General features: G+C 37.4%; 1 protein-coding gene and 1 pseudogene across 10 annotated transcripts in view; both read left to right on the top strand.

Annotated features, from left to right (window-relative positions):
• Positions 1-26,521, top strand: part of Pde4d (phosphodiesterase 4D) — a 1,379,127-nt gene that overhangs the window by 1,118,709 nt on the left and 233,897 nt on the right. The window lies entirely within an intron of this gene.
• LOC138840829 (small nucleolar RNA U13) lies at positions 13,365-13,460 on the top strand (annotated as a pseudogene).

Raw genomic sequence — 26,521 nt, 5'->3', positions numbered from 1 at the left:
ACATGTGGTTCTGCGGATGATATTATAATTATAAAAGAAAATTAGCAGGCTACTACTTTTTTTTCTTTAACAGTGATAGGGGTTAACTATGTCGTGTAGGCGGCCCTCAAACCCTTCATCCTCCTGATTTAGCCTCCCTAGTGCTGAGATTATAAAATTGTATCATTATACCTGGCCTACCCTGTTACCTAGACCTTTCATTCATATCTTAGATAGGTCTAACTTCTCCTTTTAACCTGTATATCTAGGAAAATGTTTCCTGTGTATTTTTTTTTGCTTTCTCTCCCAGGTTTTTTATACAAGCCTTCAATGATGGACCCTAGAGATGTGTCAAGAAATAGACATGGACTTTGACACAGCTTCATCCCTTAGAGATCAAGCTAGTTCCTGACTCCTGTACTCTGGTCACACTATAAATGGCACTGTTTCTTCCTATCTGGCATTTGACCCATTTACAGAACCATAATCTTTAAATGGATAATACCATAGAGAATAATCTATAATTAATTCTCTCCACTTAGACTCCAATGTCCGGCTAGCAAAGTTTTGCTAGTCTTTAGCATTTCTCTTTAAATAGAATCAAGACTGTTGGAAATGATACTTAGGTAGAAAGAGGTTTCTTAGGAAGCTATTTCTTTTAAACAAAAAAATGAATTTTGGGGGTCAAATGGATAGGTGAAAATGAGTTTGTCAGATAATGAATGAAATCCATCCTATTATAATTTGTATTGGACTTTAACATAATTTTTTTTTTATCGGTCATGGTGCTTGAACTCTTGGCCTGAGCGCTGTCCCTCAGCTCTTCAGCCCAAGGCTAGCACGCCACTACTTGAGCCACGGTTTTCTGAGTGGTTTATTGGAGATAAGAGTCTCACAAACTTTCCTGCCTGAGCTGGCTTTGAACCATGATCTTCAGACCTCAGCCTCCCGAGCTATGTTAACATAATTCTTAAACTTTTATCTATGAAATTAACTGAACTACTTAACTAGCCATAATGATTCTATTGACTTCTCCAACAAAGAAAGAAACTGATTTGGAAGCTTATTAGAGTTGTGGAGGCTGAGACCCCAGAAACTTCCCTAAAGGAATTCAAGGCACTATGATGATTAAGACCCTGTACAAAAACTGAACTGAGGTCATTAAACTTTTAAAAAATTTACATAGTGAGCTGGGCCCCATGACCAACAACAACAACAATAATAATAAATAAAAATTTACATAGTGAATTAATAGCTGTAATTCATTATTGTTTAATTCATTTTTTACATTTAAAAAGTTATCATTGTTTTTAAGTAGTTGTACAATGGGTTACAATTCCATAAGTCAGGTTATGAGTACAATGCTTCTCAGTGTCACCTCTTCCTTTGTTCTCTCCTATTTCTACCTCTCCTCCCTACCTGTAAGTTACATAGTTTACTTTTTTCATAATGTTCATTGACTATCATGTACATTATATGTAATATTTTAAAATCCTGAATCCCCTCCCCTACTATGTTCTTTAGTATAAAAAAATGTAATTGCAACCTGTTTTTATTGAGTGGCTACCATGTGCCAGGAATTAGACTGTATGTTTGTGAAGGATGATCCCACTAGGTCCTCATATAAATCCTGTGAGACATTCATCTTTCTTAGTCCTCATTTTACAGATGAGGAAGCCAAAGTTGTGTGGCAAATAAGAGAATTTCAAACCATCACATACTTTTAAATTATAAATGTGTACCTTCAAGTGCTTAGCTCAGTGCTGACTTCCTTGTGAGGGTGCAGGAAATGTTATATTCGGTATGACTTTAATGAAAGTGTAAAATGAACTCTAATTGTGAAAACTGGTTAAATCCATTATGGCTTCTTTTCCATAAGGCAGTTTTCTTGAGCACATCTCAGAAGGAAGCATTTCTCTCAGGTTAGGTGTTCTGGATGGATCACAATTAACACTGGGATTTAAAGAAGTCACCCCTCTATGTAGGTGAGTTAGTTAAGCAAACGTCACACTTAAGAAATGGTCAGTTTTAAGCTAAAAAAAAATCATCAGTGTAATTATCTGAAAATCAGCCAGAATCCTCTAGAGAAACAAAAGTAGGCAAAAAGTTTAGTGGCTCCATGCCTAAAGAATGTCCTTAGGTGGACTCATGTAAGAACTTGGTGTAGTTTTCCTTCCCATGGCCCCCTGTTTGTTCACTCTTACTGAAGTAACTCTACCAAGCTTCCCTACCTTGTCAAATTGCCTTCTGTTTTTGGTCCTAAAGTATGTTCCTTGGTGGTGTAATTCACAGACCATTATTTAGAGATCTATAATTCATAGACCATTATCCACAGATCATTATTCATAGGTCTGTAGTTTATAGAACATTTACAGAACATTCTTCATGGGTTCTAGTTGAGTCTCATCTTCCTTATTCAACCACAACCTTGGGTTGATTTCTGTTTAGTTTACTTACCCATTAAGACTCTTTCTCCAGGGGCAAAAAAGCAAGAGCAGCTTAGGTCTGTTCCTGATTCTGAGAATGTCACCTCAGAATGAGCTACACTGCCCATAGGGGCTACTACTGTTGAGAAAGCAGTGGATGAGTGAGAGGAGGCAAGTAGCATTCCCCAGACTCTGGTATATACTTATTTTATTCTGAGTAGTTACTAAAGAATGTGTAAAACCATTACCTTGTCATAATTAGCAACTGTACATCGGGTTAAGAGTTATAATTGAGGGTGGAGTTAACCACCTTCGGGGAAAAAAAGAGATCACAGAAGATTTGCTGAATCTTGACTGGAAAAAAAAAAAAAAGAACAAAGTTGTACTAATTATTTCTATGAATCCTGTGTTAAAATAGTCTAAATGTATATAAATTAAGTGTTTCTAAGGTGACATAAAAGGCACAATAAAGGAAAACTGAGCACGGAGCTGGTGGCTCATGCTTGTAACTCTAGGGATACAGGAGGCTGAGATCTGAGGGTCGTGGTTCAAAGCCAGCCCGGCAGGAAACTCTGAGAGACTCTTAGCTTCACTGGACTACCAAAAAAGCCAGAAGTGGAGCTGTAGCTCAAGTGATAGAGTGCTAGATTTGAGCAAAAGAAGCTCAGGGATAGTGCCTAGGCCTTGAGTTTAAGCCCCAAGACAGGTACAAATAAAAAAAAAAAGGATAAGAAAGAAAGCTGGATACTGGCTGACATGCCTCTATCAAGATTTTATTACATTTGATAACTTTATATACATAGGTATGATATTCTACCCTTATTTAGAAGGTAATGTAAAACACTTCATTAATTGTAAGGTCTTTAGCAGTAAATAGCAAAGAAATAGGCATGAGAGAAAAACTATTGCCATGAATTGGTGCTACATACTAGAAAAACCCTCATCTTTATAAATTTAGCAGTTTGGTGACTGTTTGGGAAAGATTGGAGAAAATGATGGAGGGGTGACATTTACCAAGGTGCATAGTTTTTTAAGCTGAGTTGCTGAACTGAGCACCCTTTTTACAGCTATTTATAGACAATACAAATAAAGTAAAATAAAAATATAAAACATATGCCAGGAGCCAGTAACTCACACCCGTAATCCTAGCTACTCAGGAGGCTTAGATGTGAGGTTCACAGTTCGAAGCCAGCCTGGGCATGAAAGTCCATGAGACTCCAATAAACCACTCAGAAAACCAGAAGTGGTGTTATGGCTCAAGTGGTAGAGTGCTAGCCTTGAGCTGAATAGCTGAGGGACAGCGCCCAGGCCCAGAGTTCAAGCCCCATGACTGACTAAAAAAAAAACAAAACCCACATGGACTGGGAATGTGGTTTAGTAGTAGAGTGCTTGCCTAGCATTCAGAAAACCCTGGGGTTGATTCCTCAGTGTCATATAAACAGAAAAAGCCCAAAGTAGTGCTGTGGCTTTAGAGGTAGAGCTCTAGCCTTGAGCAAAAGAAACTCAGGGACAGTGACCATGCCCTGAGCTCCAAGACTGGCAAAACAAACAAACAAGCAAACAAAACATAAAGCAGGCCAGGCACTAGTGGCTCAAGCCTGTAATCCTAGCTACTCAGGAGGCTGAGATCTGTGGATCGTGGTTCAAAGCCAGCCCAGGCAGGAAAGTCCCTGAGACACTTATCTCTAATAAACTACAAGTGGTGCTATGGCTCAAGTGGTAGAGCACTCACTCACCTTGAAGAGCTCAGGGACAGTGCCCAAGCCCAGAGTTCAAGCCGTATACCAAACAAACAAACAAAAAACCATAAAGCAAGTAGTACTGTGTACTATGGGATTTCTAGTTTTATCAAAGACTCTATCCTTAGGATATGTTTTACATAGAAAACTGTATGTGGAGTTAGAAAGTGTGTCCATGGCCTTTAGAAATCCACTGGCAAATAGAGGAATTTAAAAATATTACTTTTTTTAAAAAAATCACTATTTGAATTTAGAGGTGTAGTCATTCTGAAAGACATTCAGAATATTTGACTCTTCATACCAAAGTATTTTCTCTGGACTAAGGAAACGTTTTCTTTTCTTTTCCCCCTTTTTTGGGGGGTTAGGGAGAGGGTGGATAGTGTCTAGAAATCTATGCCATTTTATTAAGAGATATTTTCATTCTAAATATATATTTTCCTCAATCAGCTCCTAGTAAGGCTATGCTGGCCAAGTTAAATATTTAAAATTATTTTATTTAAACAAATTTTAGAATCAACAGATTTCTATTTAGGTGGATTTAGGTTTTAACTTTTTAGAGATAAAATATATCAACGTGGGCATTTTAATGAATGCTCAGAAAGAGTACAACAGTAAGGTACTCAACTATAGCTGGAAAGAAAGGAATTTCAACCAAAAATAACTCAAAACAAATGTTTGACATACTTGTAAAATATATCTATCTTCATAGATAATCTCAGTTTTATGTATCCCAGTCAATTGCTGGTTAAAAAGTTTAAAAAAAAAAAACAGTTTGAGTGTCAGTTTTACTAGTAAGGGAATAAACTTTTCCTTCACACACTATTACTAGCTTGTTTGCTGGCTATCTAACTGAATGTGATCTACTATTACTGTAGATTTGTGCAGTTGTAACCTCTGTTATCATGCTAATGAGTCATTACAACTGCATTAATCAGAGTGAGGTCATTTTGCAAACAGAAACTTTTGAAAAAATTGCCAAAGACTAGATTTTATGAAGGAAATCGGAAGCAAATGACATTTATGTTCCCTCACAGTTCAGTTCAAGGGCTTGCCCTGGAAGGATTACAACTTCCACATCAGGGCACCAAGAAGCAATGGAAAACCTGTTTGCCAGCAGCACATCAAATTATTATCAGACTTTGACAATGAACTACATTATTCCTTGCCTCCCAGTCATACATCTGCACATATCTGTGCATTTGTTACCAGCTCCACATCTGTAGGACCAGCTTGGAACTAACAGTTTGGGAAGCTAGCCCATCTGGCACGTGAGGTCTCTTCAATGCATGGAGAAATTCACCCTCCTGGGAAGCTTTACTGAGTAGTCATGAGAAATTATAAGACTCTTGTTATAAACTGTGTTTTAAAATAATGGTTTCTGAATTTTAAATTAATTTCTGACTTGAACCTCTCCCCTTAGTTTTATAACTGTCATCCTTCCTTCTTAAGTGATTAGTGTAGCTTTTTGAAGTTCTTTTTCCTTCTGTTTCTGTTTTGTTGGCAATTTAACTTTGTTTATAAATCATTAGTAATTTTTGGTATGAATTACAGAGATTCATCCTTTTAAACTCTGCACTTGGCATTTTCTTTTTCTTTCTTCTTTGGCTGTACTGGGATTAGAATTTAGGACCTTTTGCATGCTAAACTAGTACTCTACCACTTGAGCCACAATTCCAGCCTTGTCTTTTGCTGGTTATTTTGAAAATAAAGTTTCATTTTCTACCCTGGAGTATTCCTGAACCTTGATTCACCTATGTGAGGGTTCTCATCACTGCTAGGATGGCAGACTGTGGCACTGTATCCAGCTTCCCTCCATGGAGATGAAGTGTCTCAGATTTGTTTTTTTATTGTGAAAATACCATACAGAGGGGTTACAATTATATGAGCAAGGTAATGAGTATATTTCTTATCAAGCATTGTTGCCTCTTCCTTTGTTTCCCCTTCCCATCCTTTCTCATTCTTAGATTTTTTAAGCAAATAAATATCAGTTTACTATTATGGTTATTATTATTATTATTATTTATTATTATTATTATTTTGTGGGTCATGGGCCTGAAGCGCTGAGCCTGGGCGCTGTCCCTCAGCAATTCACCTCAAGGCTAGTGCTCTACCAATAGAGCCACAGCACCACTTCTGGCATTATCTGCATATGTGGTGCTGAGGAATCGAACCCAGGGCCTCATGCTTGCAAGGCAAGCACTCTATCACTGAGCCACCTTCCCAGCCCTCAGTTTATTATTATTAAAAGTGAAAAACTCTTATTAGCATTTTCATGTTTCTAAATTTCTGTCTTTGTGACTTATCACACAAGTTGCTACTTGAGACTATAAGAATATTAGCCTTTTTTTTGGATTTTTTTATTGTGAAAATACCATACAAAGGGGTAATATTAGCCATTTATAATGTGGTATATTATATGACATAAATATTTCACAAATGAAATGTAATTTAGTAGTAATTTAGTTAAAAATAACATCATAGCTCTTGGCAAAACCTAATTATTGCATGATTTGAAAATTAATCTAAATGCACATATGTACATCTTGATTTAATTGGTTCATAATTTAATCTGTTCATAATGTGGAAATATTTCCACATTCATGTTAATTTAATGTTTAAATACTTAATTTAATATTCAGTGCTATTTCTAGCCAAATCTAAATGAAAGTCTATTTGACATTGCCTTAAATAAATAGATAGACGTATACCTATAAACATATATAGACATTACATATGTATAAACATATGTAGACATTACATTTATATATCTATATACATCATTTTCTAAATAGCATATTATGGCCAGGCTCTCTGGAAAAAGAGTACCCCTGAGGATGCTATGCACCAACCTCTCTCTTTTTACAAAAAGCTTAAGAGCTGCTCAGAAGCTGGGTGTCTGTGGCTCATACCTAGCTAGTCAGGAGGCTGAGATCTGAAATCACAGTACAAAGCCAGCCCAGTCAGGAAAGGCTATGAGGCTTTCCAATTAACCACCTGAAATTTAGAAGTGGAGCTGAGATTCAAAGTAGTAGAGTGCTAACCTTGAGCAAAAATGCTCAGGGACAATTCCCAGACCTCGAGTTCAAGTCCCACAAACTGAAAAAACAAAAAGACCTGAAAAGAGTTGATTTGCTAGACCCTAACAACGTTTTTATTGGGTATAAGATCATATACCTGGACTTTAAATAGCCAGTCATCCACCAGACACGTGTTTATGTATTCACTCTTGCTGTGAGTGACAAGTAGATTTAAGTGTTCCTATGTGTCTATGACTGAAATTCAGTTATAATTTATATTTGAAATTTGTTTAATAAATATATGTATATGAGGTTAAGGAAAATTCTACCAATTGCTAAGGAGTAGTCTTCCCCAAAGATGCAAGACTGACCTTTACTTGATGGTAATGATGTGCCTGCACAACAGTCACCCAGCTGCAGAAGGCAGAACTGAGCTCCAGATCCCTAACTGAAGTAGAGGAAGTATGGCAAACAAAAATAATGGAACTATGTTCTAGGATGAAATATGTCACCCTGTAATCTTTTCACCATCACAACCTTCACTAAAGATATGTATATGTATATGTATATAATTACATATATTTACATATATACAACCTATCTCTAAATAGAAATCTGTATCATTCTATCAATTATTACATTTTTCTGAGTACTATTTCTTAGTTAATATCTACTATTTCTTAGGGAGTAGCAAGGGTTTTTTTCTGCCCAGATATATCTATTTAAGTACAAATAACAATGCAGTCCCTTAAAAACAGCTCTAAAATGAGCCAGAAAGGAAGGAAAGGGAGGGATAGATCTATGTTCCATAAACAGTAACATCTCCTTGCATTATTGAAACTTCGTACCACTAAACTTTATCTAATTTACTGTGATCCATCCCTGATATTTTCTGTGGTTGGTTGTCTTTTTATTTTGTGGATTCTTTTTTGTCAACAGATTTTTCTTCTAGGAATTTAAATAGTATGTAACTGGATCTTAGTACTTGATGTTTATCTTAATTGAAACACATTCTTTTCATCCTTTTATTCTGAGACTCCTACTTGGAGGCTGAAAGGTCATTTTGTATGTGTGCTGCATTTGAAGAAGCACATAATGAATTCAAATAAATTCATGCCTATTAAAAAGCAACTTCTCTTTCTCAAGTTCTATAGCTGATATAGAAAAAACCATTTAGTTTTTTAATCTAGATTTCTTTTTATTTAAAGAACTTATTGTGCTGTTGTCTTTACTGTTTTATCTACAGAGAATGGAAAAATCTCAGGTTCTCATTGGCTCTTTGTTTAAAAAAAATGATGCATTTTTCTCAGACATTGTGATTAAGCCATACTGTGTGGTTTTATAGTTGCTCAATTGTCAACAAATTTAAGGGACATTCTTCGGTTATATCATTTTGAACTTTACTTATATTTTTGTCTTTAGTCTATAAATATTTAAATACTTGGTTAGTTCCAGTACTGGGAACTTGTACAGAGTCTTGCACTCTTTGCTTGGTCTTTTTGCTCAAGGCTAATACTCTACCATTTAAGTCATACCTCTCCACTGCCAGCTTCTTTTGGTTTTTAATTATAGACTTTAAAAAGCCTCATGGACTTTCTTCCCCAGGCTGGCTTGGAACCACATTCCTAAGATCTGTCTCCTGAGTCGATAAGACTTTAGATATGACCCACTTGTACTTGATTCTAAGCTTTTCTTTTTAATACTAGTGGTTAGGTACAAATACATGTGCACATAATTGTTCTACAGACATTTTTGTAATGGAACCAAAGAAAGTGTATGAGTGTCCATCAGTGTAGCGAGGACTGAAGAGCACGCGATGCTAGTGGTGAGTGTGTGGCCCAGGAGGCTCGCTCAGGCAGGTGTGCAGGGCCCTCAGATGATGGTCCACCAGGTGATGGTCACTAGGGCTATCTTTAGAAAAGATGGTCTCAGCTTCACAAACATCCACTGTTGGTAGCTTTCTTGGTGTTTCCCTTAGGGCCTGTGGAAATACAAACGATGAGAATGTGAATTCTATTTCCTCCCTCTTTTTACATCAAAGAACTATATCTACACATTCATTGCTGTAAAGCTTCCAGTTTTCATCAGAAAGCATATGCTGACACATGGAGAAGACTCTTGGTTTTCTAAGAGAGTTTTATTGAGATGAGTCATGTGTCCCGTTATTAACTTGTAGAAGGTTTACTATTCATTGACTTTTGGCATATTTGCAATTTACAACCATCATCGTCATCCTCCAACCCACTCTTTACCTACATCTCTTGTGGTCCTAGGCATCTATGAATCTTCCTTCCTTCCTTCCTTCCTTCCTTCCTTCCTTCCTTCCTTCCTTCCTTCCTTCCTTCCTTCCTTCCTTCCTTCCTTCCTTCCTTCTTCCTTCCTTCCCTCTCCCCCCCCCCCTTTCATTTTATCAGTCATAGGGCCTGAATTCTGGGCCTGGGCGCTGTTCCTCAGCTCTTCAGCTCAAGGCTAGTGCTCTACCACTTGAGCCACAGCACCACTTCCGACTTTTTTTGCTTATGTGTTGCTGAGGAATTGTACCCAGTGCCTCATGCATGCAAGGCAAGCACTCTACCACTGAGCTACCTTTGCAGCCCTGAATCATTATTTTTAACTTTCACATTTCCTTTAACTGAATATTTCATATAATACACTTTTGTGACTGGCTTTTGTCATTTGATGTAGCGTTCATAGGCTTTTCTTCTCTTAAAAGCTACTTTGTTTTTGTATTTTTGAGATTGGTTATTGCTATGTGACCCATACTCCAACCTGTGACCCTCAGCCTCCCAAGTAGCTAGGATTATAGGCAAGCACCATTGTTCCAAGGTTCATTTTTTCCTATGGCCAAACAATACTGAATTCTATCATATTCTTTTATTCATCAGTTGATACACATTTGGTTATTTTCCTTATGACCATTTTGCACTATGCTTCATTGGATCTTTATGTAAATTTTTGTATGGTGATAGATTGTCATTTCATTGAAATTTAATCTTATAGTAGAATTGTGGCTCACTTGGTGGGTAGGTATCACCATGTTTGACTGTTTTCCTAATTGTAATCTCATCTTCTTTTTACAACAGAAACAGTTTATTGAAAAATCTTATCATTATTAATTTACTGTAGGTATATATGGTATATATATATATATATATATATATATATATATATATATATATATATATATATATATATATATAGAGAGAGAGAGAGAGAGAGAGAGAGAGAGAGAGAGAGAGAGAAGAGTTTGTTTTTCTTGTTGTTTTTTGTTGGTTGTAGGGCCTGAACTCTGGGTCTGGGCACTGTCCCTCAGCTCTTCAGCTCAAGGCTAGTGCTCTTTCACTTGAGCCACAGTGCCACTTCTGTTTTTTTCTGCTCATGTGCCTCATCATGCAAAGCAAGCACTCTACCACTGAGCCACCTTCCTAGCCCTGTAGATATATTTTTAAACACAAGGTTTTTAGTTCATTTGTGCTGGTCCTAGGACTTGAACTCAGGGCCTGGGCACTGTCCCTTAGCTTTTCCACTCAAGGCTAGCACTTTACCACTTTAGCCATATCTCTATTTCAGACATTTTAGGGATTAACTGAAGAGTCTCACTGACTTTTCTGCCCAGGTTGGCTTTGAACCAGGATCCTCAGATTTCAGCCTCCAGAATAGCCAGAATTAGAGGCATGAACCACTGGTTCCTGGCCTTCAATGAAGATATTAAAACATAATATTTGTGTTATATCACCTACAAATACTACAGACACTCTATTCAGATACATATGTTCACTGCCAAATGTCTGAATGTGCATTCCGGATGATGATTAAATGGCTAGCTTTGGAGAAGAATTGGCTAGAGGTTTGGATATCCAAGGTAGAAGGGATCTGGAGGATTTCTTCTATGTACACTGGTTAATTTTTCAGCTGAACATATGACTGATTCATGTGAAAAAGAAGAAATACATTTCATTGGCCTCCTCTGGTTGATTGGTCAGGCCAAGGGCTTTTTAACCTGTTCTTCTTTCAATCACCCTGCAGTGTGTGGTGCTTGGCACTACACTACCCTTCTTGTTGCCATCAACCCAGACTGACGTCATTTTCAGTTGTTAGGGAACATATTTAATGACTGATTTCCTATCTTTTAAGAGCCAAGGTATCATTTTAAAACCAGACATTGTTTAGTTCTTCCTTTAAAATGCTGTTTCTCAAATGTTGCGCTCAAATCAACCCACATCAAAGGTCAAGAAACAAAAAAAGGAAAAAGAATATACAAGGAGGAACAGCCAGGTACACCCCATAATTGAGGAAAAAAAAGGACACAGTGTGAACTAGACATGAAGGGTGCCAGTAGGGAGGAACAGAGCGGCTGTCTGAAGACTTCATTTCTCATTCATCCTCCAACTATTGTGTGTTGGGGACTTTCAATAGACTATCCTCAAGTAGCTCTGAAAAGGCTTTGAGTTTGATCTTATCTGTGCTGGACAAGCATTTGTTTTACTTTCGTTTTTACTATATAAGACAAAATCTGTTAAGATATGCACTAGTGGATTCCACATTCTGCCTCTGGCTAGATTTCCTTGCCTTATTAAAGGACAGAGAAGAGCCAAGTTTCCATTGCTTTGTTGCTGTGTTCACTCTGTAGCCATTCATTCATTCAGGGAGCATTCAGAATCAAATCCTCCTATGACTGATGCTTTCTGTAGAGTCACTTGAGAAAATAATTTCCAGTTAGAGGAAGAATATTTCACTTTTCCTTTTAAGGTTTAAGTTTCAAGCTGTTGTTGTTGCTTTTCAGATACATTAACCAAATCTGATTTTGAAAAATAACATAACCAGTTTATTTAATCTTCCTATAAAATGAAAACAAATAGGATGTCAGACATCAATATGAGATTTAGTTTAAAATACATCAAAAAGGAAAGAATATAAAAACCTTAAATCTTTAGGAATAACCTAAAACCATTTGGTTTTATCAGGAATTTAAAAGACTATACTTAAGTCATTTTTTAGAGGAATAAAATGGTGGATGGAGAAATTTTATTTCCTCATCTAGATATCGCTTGAGAAGTATGGTGTAGATAGGACTGTGCAGCTGGAAGGTGACAGCTTATGAAGTCAGTAAGATGCTCCAGAACACATAGTACATCCAATTAACTTGCTTGTAACAATTGTTTCTTAAAGCATTCATGTACAAGCGGGGTGCTGGTGGCTCATTTCTGTAATTGCACCTACCCAGGAGGCTGAGATATCGGATCATGGTTCAAAATAGTCCAAGGAGACAAATCCAAGAGACATTTTCCCCCAAGTAACTAGCAAAATTCTGGCTGTAGAGGTGGGGTTGAAGTTGTAGGGCTTTAGTCTAGAGTAAAAAGCCAACCAAGAGTGTGAGGGCCTGAGTTCAAGCCACCAATTACTACCACAAAGCAAAAAACCAACACACACACACAAGTTCATGTACAGAGTTGGTTGTGAATAAAGAGAAGCACTATTTTATCTCATTTCACCTCAATATGGAGATACCTTACATCATAAAAGGTATGCTTTGCAAATCAGGATATATTTTCCCTTTAGCCTGGACCATTATTTCTGGATGGAAAGACTGATTTGAGCATTTTTTAAATACAGATTTTGCTGCTGTGAAGCAGCTAGTAATTCATTTGTCAAATGTCAACCAAGCTAACAAAGAATTTTGTGTTTTAACAACCTCACATTTGCCTGGTTTAGTCCCTCATCCAAAAAAAAAAAAGCCAAGCATCTTTGACATTTTTATGTATAACATGATTGAAGGATGTGACTTGACTGGCGATTATGATCTCATTGTAATTGCGAAGGACCATGCCTGGGCTGGGCGGGGTGAGTCTGCACTGTGTACATTGTTATGCTGGGCGGAAAGGAGCTCAGTGAAGAAGGAAACAGCAAGGGTATCACTGGGTATTTCTCTATTTCTAGATTTTATTCAGTCCCTTCTATCCTATGACTTCATCTGAAAGAGGCAATACGAGTAATGATACTGATTCATTCCTCAGTTAGGACAGAATGAGGTCGACAAGGGGTCCAGACAGAGGACAAGAGTGACACTTGTTTAGTCTGGCTGAGGATTGCTAAGATTGGCTCACCTGTATGCAAGGCGGGGAGCCATGCTTTTCCTCAGACCCTCTACATACTGGCTCTGGAACAATCTGCCTTAGGAAACCATTTTCAATAAGAAGCAGCAGATCCTTTTCATGTTCATAAACATGATGATTGCGTTGTCACACGCTTGTGTGAATGTGTCTCCCTCAAACCTTGTTAGAATGTGAGCACATCTGACTTGAAAACAAAATAAGGAGCAGCACAGTCGTGGTTTGTCTCTAGTCAAACATAAAAATGTAAGTATCACACGGGTTTTAACTACATTCTGTTGCTGAGGATTCCCTTATATTTTAGTCAAATAGGAAAATATAATCTTAAAATTGTCAAATAAACTGCAAAACATTTACAATTAAGGCACGATAACTCCCAGATATTATTATAAAAAAATAGGTTGGGTATATTCTAGGTTCTTTAAAAAATACAGAAAGGAAAGCTGGGTACCATCTGTTAGAAAAACTGCTGCAGAATATTTTATACCTACATATGTGTGTTCACTAGTATATACAAGTTTAGAGCTGGTACTTTTGATCACTCCTCTAATCCTAAGGTCTGAGGATCTGAGTTCAAAACCAGCCCAGGCAGACAAATTTGAGAGACTTTTTCTTCTAATGAATCAGCAGATTTCTAGAACTAGAAGAGTGGCTCCAGTGGTAGAGTTCCAGCCTTGAGCCAAAAAGCCAGATGATAAGGCACTGAGTCAAGCTCCAGTACCTGCACACACACACAAAAGTAAGACTTAGCATGTTCTCAGACATTTCCCTGTCTCATTCAATTATTACTTGATGCATAGCTTGTGTACCATGCAAAATATCTCATCCTGAAAATACCTCATAAATTAAGCATTTGCCTTTTTGTTGCCTTTTTGTAGCCCAGTACTTAACTTGATATACTTAAAATTTTTTGTCATGATTGCAATCATGAAATATCTTTAACTTGACCTAATGTGACATGAAACTTTGGCTTATCTCTGATTACTTTCTTAGTAAAATAATTGTTTGAAGACTATTCATATGTATTTCAAAAACATTTCCATGAAGGGTAGGTCAAGTGAAACTACTTCTGATATACAGTTCTCATCTAACAAGCAGCCCAGGGAAGGGCATGCTTAGAACATTGCTAATATTGGGCAAGATAATTTATTGGGGTCTGCTGGGTGTGAAACAATTACATTTTTTCTTGACTTTTCAAATTTTACTTTTCAGTTTGTTTTACAAAACAGATAATGTTTTAGCCTAGTAATACTAGTAATACAAAAATATACTATAGCTTATTAAACAAATTATATTTATATAAACATTTTGTATATATATAGATATATACATGTTTACATGCATGTATATATATTTAGATACATATATAGATATTTATGTATACATATATCTACATGTGTATATGTGTACATCTTATATATATACATATTTATATAGGTGTATTTATGTGAGGATTATCCACTTTTTAACCTGTAGAAATATGTTGTCCATTAATATTGGCAGCTCAGTGCTGCTGGCTCATACCTGTAATCCCAGGTACTTAAGAGACAACTCTCTGAGAATTGTGGTTCTAAGTTAGCCTGTCCAAAACGGTCCATGAGAATCTTATTTCCAGTTACCAAGCAAAAAGTCAAACTGGACCTGTGGCACAATTGGTAGAGCACCAACCTTGAGCTGAGAAGCCAAGGAAGAGCACAGAGTCCTGGGTTCAATCCCTAGAATTCACTAGCACCTGCTACCCTTAACTCCCCCCCCCCACCCCCATACACAAAGTAGAGGGAAGGGAGAATTTGCATCATTGATTTGGATCATGTGGCACAGAAATGTCTATACCCCAGCATGTGGCTCTGGGATGGAAAGAACTCTTCTCTACATAAACTGGAATCTTGGGGAGACAGGCAGGCACCAAGTATTAAAGAAGGCGCCAGTCATCAGAGATAGAACTGTGTTCAAGGTGAATGTGATCCAGTGAGATAACGCTGGGCTTCTAAATTTGCTCCTGCTTAAGACATGATAGTTTCTAGAGGCCACAGAGAAGCCAGAGGAGCAGGAGAAGTATAAGGGATGACACTGGAGAGGAGAGTTGGGTGTAGAACTTGTGGCTATTCCAGCTGGTCATCCAGTTGTTGTTCTCTTTAAGGAAATGCTTACTATATAACCAATTGATCTTTAATCAATAACATCTTAAGCCTGCATTCTATTTTTGTTTAACTCTTCCAGTCAACATGTACACCTCAAATTTTATCATTCTAAAAAGCTCTTGTGTCAGGTGTGTGTCAAGTACCTGTAATTCTAGTTATTTGGTAGGTGGAGATAGGATCAAAGTTCAAGACAAGCTTGGTAAAAAGTTAATGAGACCCCCACCCCCATCTCAATCAACAGCTGGCATTATGGCATGTGTCTGTAACCCCAGCTACAGGGGATCATAGCTCAGCAGACCATAGCTGAGGTAAGACCCAGCAAAAATGTGAACTCCCTATAAAACAACAACAACAACAAACTAAAGCAGTAATGGGCTGGTCTCATGGCTTAGTGATAGAGTATCTGCCTAATGAGTGTGAGACTCTGAGTTCAAACCCCAGTACCTCCAAAAGAAATTAATATATTTTTTTAAAACTTTTGAAGCCTGTAATCTTGGCTACTCAGGAGGCTGAGATCTGAGGATCACAGTTCAAAGCCAGCCAGGGCAAGAAAGTTGGTGAGACTCTTATCTCCAATAAACCACTAGAAAACCAGAAGTGGCATGTTGCTCAAGTGGTAGAGTGCTCACCTTGAGCTGAAGAGCTGGGGAACAGCACTCAGGACCAGAGTTGAAGCCCTATGACCAACAAAACAAACAAACAAACAAAAAAACCACTTTTGGATTTTTTTGTGAGCTAGTCCTGGGACTTGATCTCAGGGCCTGGGCACTGTCCCTGAGCTTCTTTTGCTCAAGGCTAGCACTCTACCACTTGAGCCACAGCACTACTTCCAGTTTATGTGGTATTGAGGAATTGAACCCAGGGCTACCTGCATGCTAGGAAAGCACTGTACCTCTAAGCCACATTCCCAGCCTAACTTTTGGATTTTATCCAGTCACATGTCCCATCTTAACCCCATCCTAACACACACACACACACACACACACACACACACACACACACACACACACACATATGTATATATCTTTATTGTAAAGATGAACAGGGGTATTACAGTTACATAAGGAATGTGATGAATACATTTCTTTTTAAACACTGTTACCTCCTCCCTCATTTTATCCCATTTACCCCTCCTTCTTCTCTCTCCCCACAAGTTGTATAGTTCAAACATAGTGTCAAGTGATTATCATTGTTGCATTTGTTCATCCTTTGTCCTGCTGTTTCTGTGATTCCCTTTCCCTTCCATGGATCAGATAAGCTTATATACAAGACAAAGGGTACAGAAAACTAAAACAGAAAAAAATAGAAATAACTGCATACAGGATATAATAAGAACCTCTTGTTTCCAATTCTTGGAGTTCATTTTGATATGCTTATTATATATGGTCCTATGCACTTAGCAATTGTTTAACTCCACTTTTGGTGATACATTCGGTGCTGAGACTCTGGAAAATTGAAGTTGACAAAGAAAGAGGAAGAGGGACAGGAACAGGGACAGAAAGAGACACAGAGAGATAGAGAGGGAATGAGGTGTAAAGTGGACCTTAAAGGCTTTGAGTGAATGTGGGCAGAGCCTCCTAGTTCTTAGTTTTGTGCAGTAAACACATGTTTCTTGCTTATTAAAGAGTGCCTACAAACACTGAAAATACACAACTTCTAAAAACTACAACTTTACTGTGTGCCCTTTAAAGGAAGAACATTTCATAATTTAACAAGCATCAATGACATATGTCACTGATTACTTCCGCTAACATGGTTGGAGAATAAATCTTCCTATAAATCAGCAGCCTTCACAGCCACTAACTTAGTCTCATGGCAGACACATTTTATTTCAATGAGACTGTGGTTCTTGTTATGATCAAATGAAATTAAGATTATGACATCATTGAAGAAGTCATATCATAATAGTACACAGATGTAGTGGGGAGGGAAGTTTACTGACACAATGTGTGACACAAATGCATGGTTTGTAACTATAACAGCTTCCATAAACCGAAATCAGATTATGTTGTAGCATTCACGTATGTGCATATACATATACGTATTTACATGGTGGTAGAGTATTTACATGACTATTGCAAATATTTAGATTTAGAGTTCTGACAAAGCAATAAAACAATCTCATGCTATCTTGATGGAGATCAGCATCTGGAACTACAAAAAGGACCATAATTCCAAGTTGTTTAATAAGTTGACTGGGTGTTCTCTTTTTATTAATATATTGACATTCAGGGTGCTGCAGACTTCTTTTCAGCAAGGAACACCATGCAGATTTTCATACTTGGCTCCCCTCCCCCCTTTTGTAAATACTAAGAAGAGCTACATAAAGATTATGGAACTTCTAGGGGGGTAAAAATATCACCTAAGGTTAATCTAGTCCCCATGTGGTGTTGGCTTTTAAATCAGATTTGTTGAGATCAGAGTTGCTTTTGACTAAAGTTAAGAAACTTGTTTTGGTTATTTAATGAGATCAGAGGCTTAATAGAATTGTCTATTTTTTGTTCCTTTATGGCTTATTATTAGAATAAGGAGTACACAATTGCCCATATTGTTCTGTTTCTTTTTTGTTTTAAAATATTATCTGTAACGTCTAACTCACTTTTTAATTCATAATCCAGCCATACACAGAGTCTATAGTAAAGCCAAACAGAGGTTGAAAGATGCTGGTTACCATTGGCTTTCAAGAACCTTTTCAGAGGTTTTCCTTGGTGTGGTAAAAGAAACAGTAGTATCAGTTTCTTTCTGAATTGATGTGACTATGTTACTGAAACAAAGCTGACTCTCCAAAAGAAATGCATTGTCTTCACTTTGACTGGTGAGCATGTTCACTTGAATACAATCCCAAGATGATAAAAGATTTCCAAAGGTTTTGTTACCTGCTCAAGCACATACCAGTTACTATTTCAGCCTTAAAAATATCAAACAACCCACACACATAATGCTTCATCACAAACACACATACACACTTTGGGGACTATATTCCGGTATTACTTGAAATAATTTTGCCATACTTGAAATCTTCTTACTCATATCGCAGGAAGGAAAAAATGAATCAAATTGACTTTTATCCAATGCTTATAATATACCCCAAACTGCTCCATATTTGGTTTACCATTTCTCCTATGACTTCAGAGAGCTGTGTGGCCTAACTCTGCCTAGGTGAAGACATCTATCCAAAGGCAGAGTCAGAATTAGACGATTCCAATACAAACATACAGGCAATTAAAAGTGAAGTTTCCATGAAGTGAGGTTTTCTAACTACATAATAAGTAGAAGTTTTTGTTCAGCAAGGTTAAAAAAAACCAACTCAAGAGTGTTCATTACCAGTTTTTATTTTTTCTCTTAAAGAAACATTTTCTCCCATCCCTAGCCTGTAGAGTTATAAATATAAATTAGAGGTAAACAGATAACAGTTTCCTGGCAGCCTTCATGTCTGTGAGCCTGACACGGATCCCAGATGGAAAGAAAAAAATACACCACGAGGAGGCTTATTTGATATTGCTTATTTAGGGATTCTCTGACCACTTATTTACAATATCCAGTTACAGCCACGTTACTTTCCTTTTTGGGCAGAAGCACACATTTGCTTTGACCATTATTTTGGAGGAAGCTGGCTTTGCCTCCCATTTCCAACATGTCCTTGTGTACCAAGCTCATAATTGTGGAGTTAAGAGCTGGAGGTCCTGACAGCACAATTATCACCAAATTTACCGTCAGTGGGAGCGCTGGGAGGCTGATTCAGAGGGTTCTTTGTCAGCAAAGTGCTTATTGCAGGCAGGCTGCACTCTGCATCCTAAATGTATTTCCAAAAAGAGTTTCACACCGAATTATTCTGTAACAGCACATGTTTTTCTCACTGCAAAACAAACACTTGCTCATTGTAGGAAAATTAGAAATTCTAGAAAAGTGCCTGTTAGAAACTATAAATAATCTGGTATCTAGAGATAGACATCATTAAACATGTTCGTTTATTTCCCACATAAATAAAAGCATATATTATATATAAAAGCACATATAATACATAAGCAGTTATATTGTATATAAAGCAGATGTATATGCTTTATATATTACACATACATCCCAATTATTTAGATAGGCAAATATGTAACATGTTTGTCTATCAATAGGGATCTGACAATATTGGATCACAGACGTTGAATATTTCAAGCATTATTATTGCCATATACAAATTTACCTTCATTTTAAAACTGTTGTATCTCAATAAACCCATTGTAAGTTGAAAATACTATTTGAAAAGACAATACATGCATACAAGCTCCCAAATATCATAGCTTAGGTTTATCTTATAGTAAATGTGCTTGTAGCACTCGTATTATTAGTCTAGAGTGGACAAAATCATCTAATGTATAGCCTACTTTATATTAGTAAAGGGTACAGTATTTTATGCAATTTGCTGAATCATCTAGTGAAAGTAAAAAGCACTATGAATATGCCTTTTAGCCACTGTCAGTGTGAAAACTCTTCTGTTGAACCATAGTAAGTGAGGGACCATGTAATGGGCCCACTATTGTAATGCCAGAGGAATGAAGACACCATATGTATTTATTTTCATTCTCCATTGTGGATTTAATTTTTTTGTAGTACTAGATTTTGAATCTATGGCCTCACAAATGCTAGGCAACTGCTCAAGTATTTCAACCATGTAGTAAGACCTTTTGTTTTCATTTTTGAGGCGGGCTTTTGCTGTCTTTTGCAGGGTAGACTTGGAATTTGAATTTCTCCTTATTCTGCCTTCAGAGCAGCTGGAATCACAGGTACATAGCACCATGTCCTCCTGACAGCATTTGTTTGTTTGTTTGTTTGGTATAGGGCTTGAACTCTGGGCCAAGGTGCTGTCCCTCAGCTCTTCAGTTCAAGGCTAGCACTCTACCACTTTGAGCTACAGCACCACTTCCAGTTTTCTAGTGGTTTATTGGAGATAAGAGTCTCACAGCCTTTCCTGCCCAGGCTGGCTTTGAACCATGATCCTCAGATCTCAGCCTTCTGAGCAGCTAGGATTACAGGCAAGAGCCACTGGGGCCCAGCCCTGAAACAGCATTCTTAATAAACATTTTCCCACATCATATAGGACTCTAGAAAATTTTGATACCTTCATGGTAGCATAGAAATTAATTTTGTATATAAAATGATTTACCCTTTCTTTCATTTGAAGACTTTCTCTTCTCTATTGTAAATAATAATTCATTGGTCTTAAAAGAAAACTTAATGTATATCATTGGTTGATCACTTAGGCCTTAAATTTTATTTGTATTGATTATGAGGCATGAACTCAGGGCTTGTGTCCTGCCCCTTAGCTTTTTTGCTGAAGACTGGAACCCTGTCACCTGAACCACAGCTCTACAAGCCAGCTTTTAGTTGGTGGTATGAGAAAAACTATCTTTTCTGTCAAAGTATTTTGCTTCGAAGTCCCAGCCTTGGCCTCGTGGCTTGGCTCCTTTAGGGAAAGGAGGAAACATTTTGGGATAAGGAAGGATTTTTGAAATGTAAGATTTTTTTTTAAATTTAAATTTTATTTTATTTTATTTGAGAACATACTGTACAGAGGGGTTACAATTACATTGGCAGGATAATGCATACATGAAATGTAAGATTTTTGTTTTAAACTGATTTCTTTTCAAGATAAAATTAAGACACAAGAAATGGCAGAGTGTGTGGGTATCTTTTAAGATTACTTGTATACTGTTAATTTTATTTCAAAGTCACCTTATACAGATTTTACCCTATTCAGGTTAGCCAATCATGAGCAGATTGTGAACCTGTGTTCAGCCAGTCTGAGCAGAGAGGCAGGGTCTGTTGTGAAAGGGATATATAAGGAAGCAGCCTACCTGATCTATGTGCTTGGTTGCCAGATTTCTGACCGATGATGCAGCCTTCTGCAGAAGTCGACTTTGCCTTGTTGAGATGATTCTTTATTCTCATGTGCATCATTGTGACTCAGTGGTTCTTGGAGAGCATATTTATAACAGTGGTCATTTGGAGATCATAGCAAATCTTCATTCCTCATTGAGAAATGTAAATGTATGGTTTTAAATGATTTGCATCATTGATGGATTATTTATCTCCCCTGTATTTTTCTTTTTTTTTAATATTATTTTATTTTATTTGAGAACATACTGTACAGAGGGGCTACAATTACATGGGCAGGATAATGCATACATTTCTTACCAAGCATTGCAGCCTCCTCCTTTGTTTACCCTTCACCTCCCTTCCCAGCCTCCCCGCTCCCCCCATCCAATTATACCCCCCTCCCACCCCCACACCGACATTGTAAAGCTGGTTTTGACATGACATTTTGTACTTCTCATTGTTGCAACAGGTCCACCTGAATCCTTAAACGACTTGTTTGTCCCCATCTCCTCCACATGTTATACTGACATCAAATATAGTGAAAGTGGGGCAAAACAGCTTGGTATTGGCATAAGAACAGACCTCAGGACCAATGGAATAGAATTGAAAACCCAGAAATGAACCTACAGACCTATAGCCATCTAATCCCCTGTATTTTTCTTTTACTCCCACCCCATACCATTGAGTTGAAACTGAATTGACATCAAAAGTATTAGACATTATTCAGAATATTTGGTAAAATCCATTCAGAAAGCATCAAAGACACTTTAAAAATAAAACAGGGACACTGCTTCCCATCTGATCAGAGAATACACTAGCAAGTCTGAGGTTCTTCAGGCCACTGTAATAGACCTGTACCTGTAACAGCTTTATCAGGTATTTACATAATAGAATCCTCCTTACCAGGTTTGCAGCGATAATATTTGTATTAAGAAAGAGAGATGCTGGAGTCATGGATTTGACTCATTGGAAGAGCACTTGCCAGGCAAGGCCCTGAGTTCAGTCCTCAGCTCAGCTCTGGGCTATGGCTCAGAAGTAAAGTACTAGCTTTGAGCACAAAAGTTTAGGGACAGTGCCTAGGCCCTAAGTTCAAGCCTCAGGACCAGCACCAAGAGACGAAACAGAAGAGAGAGTTAGAGCAGGACTGAGTGACCACATGACCATAGTCCCACTGTGATCCTTAAAGTAGATATTGAAGTCCTTACATAGAAAATTCATCTAGTAAATGGTTATTAAGTTTCTATAGTTGGTATCAGAATTGTAATAAACATTGGGAATATAAACATGAATTTATTAAAATCACTTAGATGTTTTCTGTGATAATATATCTGAAGCAAAACAACACCACAGGCACTGTCTAGTTGGTGTGTACAGGTCTCCTGAAGATTAATATATCTAGCCAGGCACTAGTGACCCACACTTGTAATGCTAGCTCCTCAGGAGGCTGAGATATGAGCAAGAAAGTCTATGAGACTTTCTCCAATTAACCAACAAAAATCTGGCAGTGGAGATAGGGGTCAAGTGGTAGAGTGCCAGAAACTAAGGATATATTTTAGGCCCTGAGTTGAAGCCCTAGTACTGGCACATAAGCACACCCCAAAAAGATGAATATATTCGAAATTACTGGCTTCTAGATAGTCCAGTCATTGAAGAAGGTACTGATTTGGCTAAAGAAGCTGCCATGACTAAAATAGGCTATCTTAAAATTCAAATGGCTTTAAGAGAAAAATCTCTGTGTCTTACCTCTCAAAGTAAAGCTCTCTCTAAGGGCTTCTTATTTTGCATCATGTTTAGTTAAACCACATGACTCAGACAGTTCCCTGAGCTTCAGTGGAATTCCTCCCAGAAGTGTGACTTTGTCAAGCTCTGTTACCCTTCCTTCTGAGCCATAGAAGGAGACAGCTTTTATTGAGAGCTTTTTGTGTCAGCCCCGAAGCTAGGCACTGAACAAACCATTCTCTCATTAAAATCCATAACAGCTCTTTCTTATACCTACAACTCTGTAAAGAATATGTCAGCAACATGGAAATAGCCTTATAAGGTTCAGGCAGCCAAAAAAATTGTTTTTCCTTTTCAGTTAAACATGAACAGCAACCATGGCTGCCAAGATTTTCACTGGGGCTGGTACAGGCCGGTGCAGGAAGCAATGCAATTGTCCCTCCTTAGAAAGAATGGGGATGTATCACAACCGATTGTCCTGTTTGCTCAGAGTAGCAGACCTAGTGGTTGAATGCCCCTTTATGGATAATTATTTAGCTTCAATAGGATCTTGTTTTTATGGTAAGCAGATTATCTTTAATTGATTTGAACTGGATCCTCACTTTATAGCAGAAATTCTTAATCTGCTGTCCACAAATAAGCTTAGGGATCTGTAACTCAAAATAATAGAAGTGTGTGTGTGTGTGTGTGTGTGTGTATTTATGTGTGTGTGTGTATGTGCGCGCGTGCGTGTACACACACGTGCCAATCCTAGGGCTTGAACTCAGGGCCTGCATATGTTCTCTTAGCTTTTTTTGCTACAGACTAGTGCTCTATCACTTGAGCCAAAACTCCACTTTCAGGTTTTCTGGAAGATAAAAGTCTCATAGACTTTCTTGCCTAGACTGGCTTTGAACAGTGATCTTTAGATCTCAGTCTCCTAGGATTACCGGTGTGAGCCACTGGCACCAGGCAACAGCAAAAAAATTTTTTAAAGAAGTATTTATTGTTTTACAAATAACAGAGTGCTAATACGTTCATGTGTTTTATCTCCCATGTTCTTTGTGATGATTCCATCCAGTAAGCACTATTTGCAATTCTCATTTTGAAGTTGAGGAAAATGAAGTTTGTAAGTTTAAATAATTTGTAACTCATGTAGATTGTTCTAGACAGCTCGATGGCAATGAAAACAGACCTTAAACCAGACAGGCTGACTCTGAATCTACTCAAGTTAGCTGTTAGCTTTCTGGAATTTTAACCAAAAGTGTGTGTGTGTGTGTGTGTGTGTGGTGTGTGTGTGTGTGTGTGTGTGTGTGTGTGTGTGTGTGTGTGTGTGTGTGTGTGTGTGTGTTCATACATTTTTAAAGGCTTATATTTTTCAAGCTTTTCCAAATCCTCTGACTTCTAAGGAGCTCTTTGACACCCAAAATATTAAAATCCCTGCTACCTGTTGGCAATGTATATGGACCTTTATTTAGTAATGGGAGTGTATTGCTGAGAATATACCATGTTTTTATTACCTGTTCTTATTATTGTACTTGGAAAAATTATATAAAACAAAGACAGCCAGGTCCTATGGACAGTGACTCATCCACCCCAGGACTTTCTGGAGAACTTAGGTTTGGGAGCCGTTAGTCTGTCAGTTCCTGTTCTGTCTGGGAAGACAGTGTCAGGGTTGGGTAAAGAGAGTTTGACAAATAAGGCCCCAGTGAGGAGATGCTTCAACAATGTGATCAGTGTTGTCAAAGCTAAGAAAGAACTTTCCATTAGGATCATCAGCCAAGCTTTGAAGCTTCAGGGAACTGAGTAGATCTATCAATAGCAATTGTAGCCCTGATACTTAGACACCATGTGACAGATGGACCTGCTATGTCCTCAAAAGTGTTTGCTTGGTTTACTTTACCATACAGACCTCCAGCAAGAAGGTAGGGAGAATGGAGGGAGGGGATGAGGAGAGAGCCCACTTCTTTGATCTCTCTTCCATGTTTGCTGCTGCTTAAGCAGTGTTTATTTTGGTAACAGATATACCTGGCCTTCTCCATGCAAGTTAATCCACATTCCAAAGATTGCCTTCCTGAGGTCATCTTAACATGATGTCTATGTACTAAATATCTCAGATTTCTATTTATTTCAAAGGACACTGATCTCACATTACTTAACATCTTGAAGTTAAAAGAAAATAGCTTTACCCTTACCTCATACCATATATAAGACTGAGAATGTTTTGGTATTACAAGTAGCATATATTTTTGCTATTTTAGTTTTTAACTATGATGAAAGATGTGTATTTCTTAGGTGAAATAGAGCCTTTGCTATAGTATTCAAAAGGTTAACTATAATTCAAATGAATTCTGAGTTTATTCTCAGATCTATAGACTTGGAATGTACAGAAATGTCTGCTTTTTAAAGCCTCTGGAAAGTGTTATGCACACTATTCATTGGGAATGAAATGAAGGTCTTAGAGATGTCAAGAGAAGTTCCAAAATAACAACCATTTGGTAGTAGAATCTGAACCTCTAGTTCTCATTCCGGGGTTAGTTGTTACCTTTGTGTTATAATGAAATATATTCCTTTTTCAAAAAAATTCTTTGGAACTGTTACATTAACTTGTCTATAATATGTTTAAATAAATCCAACCACACAGCTGTGTTATATCCTGTAATTGTTATTAAACATTTGCCACCTAAGGTGTTACAGTATTGTTAGGATAATTCACAGTTACCTAAGTCAAGGGCCCTAGCTATAAACACATTTTTTTCATTCTGTTAGTTAGGGACATGTAAACATGTCTATTCATTTCAGCAAAATGTCATTGTCTACGCAGAGGTTTAGAATATTATGCTCCTTAACTGGATAACATCTCTGGATAGTGCAATAAACATTTGTCTTTGAATCAAGCTTTATTAAATTAAACTAATCCAGTGGATTAATCTTCCATTTAGATCATTAGTCCAAATATTAGAAAATTTTCACTTGAATTATAATGTGCATCTTAAACATATGGAACACTGGGTGTATCATTGCCCTCCTTAGAGAACCTCAAATCTCTTCTTCTTGAGGATCCTAATCCATATCCTCAGCCACATTGCAGTTGGCAGAGTTATTGTGTGAATTCCATCCAGGGATGGCTTTAAATAGGCTTCAGAAACATGGTGGCAAGTTCTGTGTTACATGCATTAAAATTCCACACTCTACCTTATAAATATGCATAATGATGATGTTGATTAAAAAACTTTCAACCCTCAGTAGATGAATGGATCAAGAAAATGTGGTATATATACACAGTGGAATTCTATGCCTCCATCAGAAAGAATGACACATTACCCCATTTGTTAGGAAATGGAAAGACTTGGAAAAAATTATATTAAGTGAAGTAAGCCAGGTCCAAAGAAACATAGGTCCCATGGTTTCCCTTATTTGCAATAAGTAGTATATGTCTGAGACAGGCAGAAAAGGTCAGATAAGGTGATGTTAGGTGAAATGAACCCCAAGATAAGTATTCAAATGTTTTTTTCTTTCTTGTGATTTTTTTCTAACATATTT

This window comes from Dipodomys merriami, unplaced genomic scaffold (assembly GCF_024711535.1).
Source record: "Dipodomys merriami isolate MVZ:Mamm:240054 unplaced genomic scaffold, mDipMer1.0.p SCAF_30, whole genome shotgun sequence".
NCBI lineage: Eukaryota > Metazoa > Chordata > Mammalia > Rodentia > Heteromyidae > Dipodomys > Dipodomys merriami.
The sequence above is the reverse complement of the archived record's forward strand: the minus strand, read 5'-3'. Positions and strand labels throughout refer to the sequence as shown.